This window comes from Saccostrea cucullata, unplaced genomic scaffold, assembly GCF_032062105.1.
Source record: "Saccostrea cucullata isolate Sc308-1 unplaced genomic scaffold, CSIRO_AGI_Scuc_v1 ctg15174, whole genome shotgun sequence".
NCBI classification, from domain to species: Eukaryota; Metazoa; Mollusca; class Bivalvia; order Ostreida; family Ostreidae; genus Saccostrea; species Saccostrea cuccullata.
Genome location: NW_026941693.1, coordinates 2299 through 9864, shown reverse-complemented (window position 1 = coordinate 9864; position 7566 = coordinate 2299). Strand labels below are relative to the sequence as shown.

The 7566-nt window shown below is 32.6% G+C and overlaps 1 long non-coding RNA gene across 1 annotated transcript; it reads right to left on the bottom strand.

Annotated features, from left to right (window-relative positions):
* Nucleotides 1-6142: 6142 nt before the first annotated feature.
* LOC134258246 (uncharacterized) lies at nucleotides 6143-6833 on the bottom strand. The gene is made up of 3 exons (XR_009990123.1): nucleotides 6764-6833; nucleotides 6311-6434; nucleotides 6143-6183 (listed from the first exon to the last, which is right to left on the bottom strand). It is a non-coding gene; the product is annotated as an uncharacterized LOC134258246 (long non-coding RNA).
* Nucleotides 6834-7566: the final 733 nt, after the last annotated feature.

Genomic DNA, 7566 nt, shown 5'->3' with positions numbered 1-7566 from the left:
AACAAAATATTTTTCAGGTTTTTAAGCATATATTTTCTGCTTATTTCCATAGCAACGCTCTATTTAAAGAATCTAATCTGAATTTTTTCAAATGGGAAAATTTGGAGCACACCAACATCTTATAAAATTGATCATTAGTTATGAGGAAATATTTTTGTTTTTTTTAAAGATAGGATCAGATTTAAACATACATAGTGTTACTTTGAAGGCTCTCTGTGGTATAAAAACCTTGGCAACCATTGCCAACCAAAATGAAATATCAAACTTTGTTCTTGGTATATGTTTCAAGGCTCTTTTTTTTATTATTTGGTCACATTTCATCCTATAATTGCTTTTTATTTTTACGTGTATGACTTAATAAAATTCAATGAATATTTTTTTTTACTTTTGAATACTTTGTTACCATAGTAATGTATGTAATAGTTGATTTACCAAACATGTTTATCATGCATTTGAGACATCTGACCTTCAACTTTTGGAAGCAGTCATTGACAATTGTTTGCTTTGCCGCAAATGTTAAATATGGGGCTCTAAATATGTTAAAAAATGTCATTTTTCGAACTTTAAGACATGTTGCCATGGTAACTATAAAACATAGCAACCAATTTTTGCCTGATTTCAGTTTAGGGTATCAATGACTTTTATCATAGAGAGTTTGGAGAAATTCTGAGACTATGCATGCCACAGCTCCTATATAAAATTTCAAATCATTACGGAGAATGGCTCTTAATACTTGAATAAAGCCTTAATATTTCAAAAGTTGGTGAACTTTTTTGTTTGAAATACTTTGAAGTCTTAGGATGCATCATCTGACAATATTTGATGATCGACAGCTTTAAAGAGTCTTAAATATGCCTCCAAATTGAATTGAAATGAATGTTAGCAACATCCAAAAGGTGGTCACTGTGACCTTTTTAGCTCTACTGGTCAGAGACCAGGAGAGCTTATGCGATAGTAATGCGTCCGGTCCGTCAGTCTGTCCGTCTGTCTGTAAACAATTTTTCAAAATGCTACTCCTCCTACAGTTTTGGTCTAATTTTAGTATAACTTGGCACACCCGTAGACTACACTAAGATACATAATTCGTGTATCGGTTTTTGATTTCGATGAACAGTGTTGCAGTGGTTACTAAAAATAGAAATTTCTGTGAAATTCTTTCAAAATGCTACTCCTCCTACAGTTTTGGTCTAATTTCAATATAACTTGGCACACAAGTAGACTACACAAAGATACATAATTCTGTTTATCGGTTTTTGATTTCGATGAACGGTGTTGCCGTGGTTACTAAAAATAGAAATTTCTGTGAAATTCTTTCAAAATGCTACTCCTCCTACAGTTTTGGACTGATTTCAGTATAACTTGGCACACAAGTAGACTACACTAAGATACATAATTCTGTGTATCGGTTTTTGATTTCGGTAAACGCTGTTGCCGTGGTTACTAAGAATAGAAATTTCCGTGAAATTCTTTCAAAATGCTACTCCTCCTACAGTTTTGGACTGATTTCAGTATAAGTTGGCACACAAGTAGACTACATTAAGATACATAATTCTGTTTATCTGTTTTTGATTTCTATGAACAGTGTTGCCGTGGTTACTAAAAATAGAAATTTCTGTGAAATTCATTCAAAATGCTACTCCTCCTACAGTTTTGGACTGATTTCAATATAACTTGGCACACAAGTAGACTTCACTAAGATACACAATTCTGTGTATCGGTTTTTGATTTCGATGAAGTGTTGCGGTGGTTACTAAAAATAGAAATTCTTTGAAAAAAAACATTCAAAATGCTACGTCTCCTACAGTTTTGGACTGATTTCAATGTAGGTTGGCACACAAGTAGACTACACTAAGATACACAATTCTGTGTATCGGTTTTAGACTTCGATGAACATCATTGCCTTTGGTTACTAAAAATAGAAATTTCTGTTTAATACTTTCAAAATACCACTCAAATACGGTTTTAGTCTGATTATAATATAATGTAGCATGCAAGTAGAATACATTAAGAACATAGAAAGACTTAATCAAGGATCATTATTCTATTTATTGCTGTTATAATGTTTCAATTCCCAACTGCTTAAGTATTTTTCTCTTCCTTTGCTATAGGTACAAACCAGTAGAGCTTCAGTCTTTACAGAGACTTTTTTTTTGATAAATATGTTCTAATTATATAGCCATCAACTAACAAGTTTTGATGTTTTAAAACCTCACAATTTTTAAATAATGACCATAAATGTTTTGAAAGTCTTAGACATTAATTAAAGGGTCATTAATACCCCCTTTTATTTAAAATAATTGAATAAATAAACTGCATGACAACTTTTGATGTCACATTTCTAAAAATCTCTAAATGCATTAAAACCAAACTGAAAATAATACATACTAAAATCTATAAATTAGGTCACTGTGGTCTACTTTTTACTTGAAAAATATGGGGCCCTAAGTCATCATACAATATTTGATGACCCTAATCCTTTAGGGGGAAAATTAAAGTTTTATCAAAATTAATTTTTGGTATTTTTTGAAATATCCTTGACCCGGGTGATGCCTTTTGATGTTTTTTTACAACTATCTTTATGTGTAATTTTTCCCACAAACAGGACTTTTTTTTTTTTTTCCAAATTATCTCCCCTTGTTTAAGGGTCACATCCTAGTTTTCAAATAAAAGCCCTGGAACCAAGGATTCTTAAAAAATTAAAAAAGGGGTATTGAATTTAGCCCACATTTCAAAAGGTATATGCACTGCACACAATGGATAGCATTAGCTCTTTAAGCCTTAATTTGGCTGACAGAAGGGCTAAAAATGGTTAAAATTTGTTTTAAGGGAAAAAGAAGCTGTAAATGACTGTTAAAAAGTTTACAATCACAATGAGTCACCTGGGTAACTTTTTCACCCTAAAAAAAATCCTTGTAATTGAAACTGAATAACATGTGTTTGAAAAAAAAAGATTTTTTTTCCAGTTTATTTTTATAAAATAAATATAAAAAGCAATGTTTAACAACAAATATCATATAATTTAAAATTCATAAGGTCTATTTATATAATCTGAATAATACAGTGATTGCATGATGTAAAGTGAGAGAGGCATTAATATCTTGTTCGCTTTCTAACTAGCTTTGAGAAACTAGTTTAATTTCACAAATCATAACAAAATTCCATATTAATTCAAGGCAATATAAAATATTTTCTGCCATGATACTTACTTTTATTTCATAAACTTAATACATATTTTGAAAAGTATTTCCCCTTGTATTTAAATGACAATGTACTCTTCAAAAACCCTTTTACAGTAACTATTAATCATAATTAATTTAGCACTACATGTACGGGGTGCAAAAGAAATAAGTACATACAATTGCATAAAGATATTTTGAAAAAAAATTAAAACTTAAATTTCAAAAATTAATTTTTTTACAAACACTTTATACATGTACAAATGTACATGAATTTATTTAAATCCAAATATCATTTCAGCCTTTTCCGTAATTTGGGAAAAAAAACCTTTATTTACAAAAAAGGGCCCAAAGTATTTCCAGTTGGCTGTTTTTAATAAAGGCAAGTGAAATTCCAAAAGTGCTCTGAAAAAATGGTTTAATTTTTTCCCTCTACTTCAATAATGAAGTTAATGAATTAAAAGGGAAATTTTTCATTTTTACTCTTTGATGTACATCATATTTAATCCTTTTTTCATGGTCCCTGGTGCATTTAATTTTTATTCAACTAAAAAAAATGTTCAACACACACATTAAGTATTACTGAAATACAAGTACTTGTATATCTAAATGAAAAAAAAAATTTAGTTATATATTATTTTAAAAAAACAATTACTCTCCATAGAGCCATCAATAAATGCAAACCAGAAAAAGGTCCTTAGTTTGGGGGGAAAATTTAAGCAAGGGGGAAAATAAAAATAACAAAATACCCCTAAACTTCCTTCTATTTGATCCTCCCCCTTATACAGTAATTCCTTTTTCCAATGTTTAAAAGGGAATTTTTTATCAAAAACATCATTTTAAATTATTTTTATAAGACAAAGAAAAGGGGAAAAAACAACAAATTCCCCTTGTAAAAAAAAAAAACAGAAAAAAATTTTCTTCTTTTTTTCCATCTTATGAGAAAACAAACCAGTTTTGGCAATTTATGTGGATAAAATTTGATCAGTTGCAGAGTCTTGATGATTCCTACTGCATGCACTACATGTACTTGTCATGGAACATGAGGATTTATTTTTTTTCTCTTTTTTGGGAAATTAGGGGAATCGCAATACTTATTATGCTTTTGTTCATCACAGAAAGCAAACAGTTCTGTAAATGACAGGGTTTTATCAGATTGAATGTATGATGTTTTTTTGGTATGGGTGAACCTAGGAATTGAAGATCATGTGACATTGTCTTAAGTTATTTAGAGGTAACATTAAAGTTCAAAGTACGGTACAGTATTTTGAAATTTATGTGTGTTAGTAATAATATGTAAAATGTAGTTAAAGTACCATTGTCATAAAAAAAAAGGTGTAAGTCCCTTTCTATAAACCAGGGCTACTATGACCCAAAAGACAAAAAAATAAAAAAAAAACAACTGATATGTTTTCCAACTACAACAGAGTTTTTTGACGATAAATTTTAACACGCTTAGCTATTAAAAAATCAAAGCAACTAATGGTAAATGGAATACTTACACAATGTATATTATAAAGCAGGTGAAATTGCAATTAATATTTCAACTAGCACATTAAAGAAAACTGCAGCACTTAAATAACATGTACAGTGTATTACATCTCAGGGTGCATCATGAATTGAAAAACTTAATTTACTAGTTTTGGGGGGGTTTCAGACATAAAATCTGAATATAGACAATATTTTTCTTTTAGGGAATATTATGGACTTAATCAAATATGATCCATATTCATGATTAATGCATTCACAATGCGTGATCAGTAACATCCTCTAAAACTCTTCTGAATGACCTTGAGATCTTTTCCCTAATTAAACAAAGGATGGGGCTTCGTTTTCTTCTAGGAAAATGCTCTTGGGTTTTTTTGTTTTAAAAAGTCTTGTAGGGGGGATAAGGATAGTAATTCTGGAATGGAAATGAAGGCCCCCTGTTGTTGTTTGTCCTTGTTACAGTAAAAGTCCAGGGCTCCATACAGAATAGGTTTTATCCCCAAAGTTTCCTTTACCCCTCCTGTTGATAACGTGAATAATTCTGAAGATACGTATAGGAATCAAAAGCTGAACATTTTCAGACTGATCTATATGTAGATTCAAGTAAGACACATCAACACAATTTACATGAAATAATAAAAACAATCTTAAAGTTTATATAATTCAAATTCAAAAGAAAAGGTAATAAATGTGAAGCTTCTTGAAAAACTTGCGAGCCCTTTCCATTTTTTTTTAATCTAAAGAATATGCTATTGAAAGTGCTTTTAATTTTTTTCAGTTTATTTTTTAAAAACTGCAAGTGCCAGTCTCCTGACTTTAGACAGAGAGGAAACTTTGTACTTGAAAAGATAGATTTGTGTCTATAATACAAACAATACTTCACAGGGCAAAATATTCTGAGTAGATAAAGCTGATTAACAAGTACCGTATGTAACAACTGTAAGCTCCATGTACAAGTGTACAAATTCTGTAGGTAAATAATACACATCTACAGTGTATAAGCTTTATGAATTAAATAAATATAAATATTCTGCAGAATTGAATTGAAGGATACAGAGGCCTTAGCCAGGAATTGGTGGAGGCACTGATGAAGAAACACGTCAGACTCCAGGTTGCCATGGATACAGGAGTTCGCTGGGTGAAGTTGGAGAGAGACAACATGACCCAATTCTGAACTAGAGCTTCCTGGTTTTGAATGTGGAGGTTACTGAATACCTGTAAAATCAATCAAAATTAATGCAAGCAGTACAAGCTTCATACCCAATGTAAAACAACTCAAAATTCATGACAAATAATGGAACATGAACTGCTCATAGCCTAATTAGAAGTTGTTTTAAGGAGATTTATTACTTTCATACCTGAAACACAACCATGGCTATCAGCTGGGGGTAGGGCTGCTGACTGGAAATAACTCCCCGATTATCTTATTCATGATGTCCTGGGGAGGAAAGAAATCAGCCAGGAATGTTGGAAGTACAGGGTGATGACTCGGGCCTCGTATGGGTAGCCCTTCTTTATCCTGCAATATGTATAAATTGTACTAGGAAAGAAATCATTAAAATTTCGGGACAAATATAGCAATTATCAATAGATCTTGATTTTGAACAAAATACATTTAAAGCTCCAGATTTTTGTGTATTACTGACCTATCAAACAGTACAGTGACTCTCTCCATGGCCAGGATGAGAGACTCTGGGTCCTGATAAACAATGTTGAAATCATACGCTGGAGCATCCCTAGGGAGTGGGCTATACTGGTCATACTGCTTACCTAGGAAATAAAGTACAGCTCTATAGCACTTCCTGAATAATATCAGATCTACATTTACTGATTTTTTTTCTGTGCAAGTACGTAGAGATTGGGACTAAAATAAGTGACATTCCAACTCCTTAGATTATGTTTAAAGTTTGATTCACCTGTGGAACTGTAGCACTCTGGTTGACAAAACTGAAACTGGCATAGAGCTACAGTTCCAAGCATTGGAAAAACCTCTGATTTACAACTATGATTCCATTTTTACGTAATATTTCATGCTACAGGCTCGGTTGCCAATTGTAAAGTGAGGTCTTGAATGCTAACTTCTTTGAACTGTTAATTACCTGAGTACATGCATGTAAACATCAGTCCTAAAGCTGCTAAGGACCTCTGAGGGCTGGGTAAACACAACCTACAAATAGTCAGATAAAGCCATATATACAAGTATGTAACAATTTCTACAATCAAATAAAATTTTTCTAAAACACCATCGACATGTTTAATCATAAGTTTAATTCCAAGTACTGTAAACAGGGAAATTTTCATCTGTTTTATTTTCGCTCCCTATACAAAAGTGGGCAAACTTAAGAAAGGTTAATTCAAAGAAAATAGTAAAATTTTTAAAACAAAACCCACAATGGGTAAATTCAAAATGGACAAAATTGTATGAAGGTGTGAAAGAGCAAAAGTAAGATGGGGTGAAAATAACCCTGTATACAGTAATTTTAATCTTCAGATATTCTTCAATTTTCTTTCATTGGCCTCAATGAATCTGAGACACTAAGGATTGTTTGTACCCCCCTTACCTATCAACCCCCTGTTTTTCCCCCCTCCCCCACATGCCCCCCCAGTTACCCCAAGTTTACTGTACCCCCCTTCCCAGTTAAAGTTTGACTGTCCCCCCCTTCCCAGTTGACCCCAATTTGACTTTCCCCCCTCCTCAGTTCCCCCAGTTTACGCCCCCCCTTCCATTACCCCAAGTTTGACTGTACCCCCCTTACCAGTTGACCCCAATTTGACTGTTCCCTCCTTACCTTTTTCAACCCCCAGTTTGACTGTCCCCCCCCCCCTTATCTGAACCCCCATTTACTATCCCCCCCTACCTTTTACCCCCAGTTACTTCCCCCCTTATGTTGACCCCCAGTAT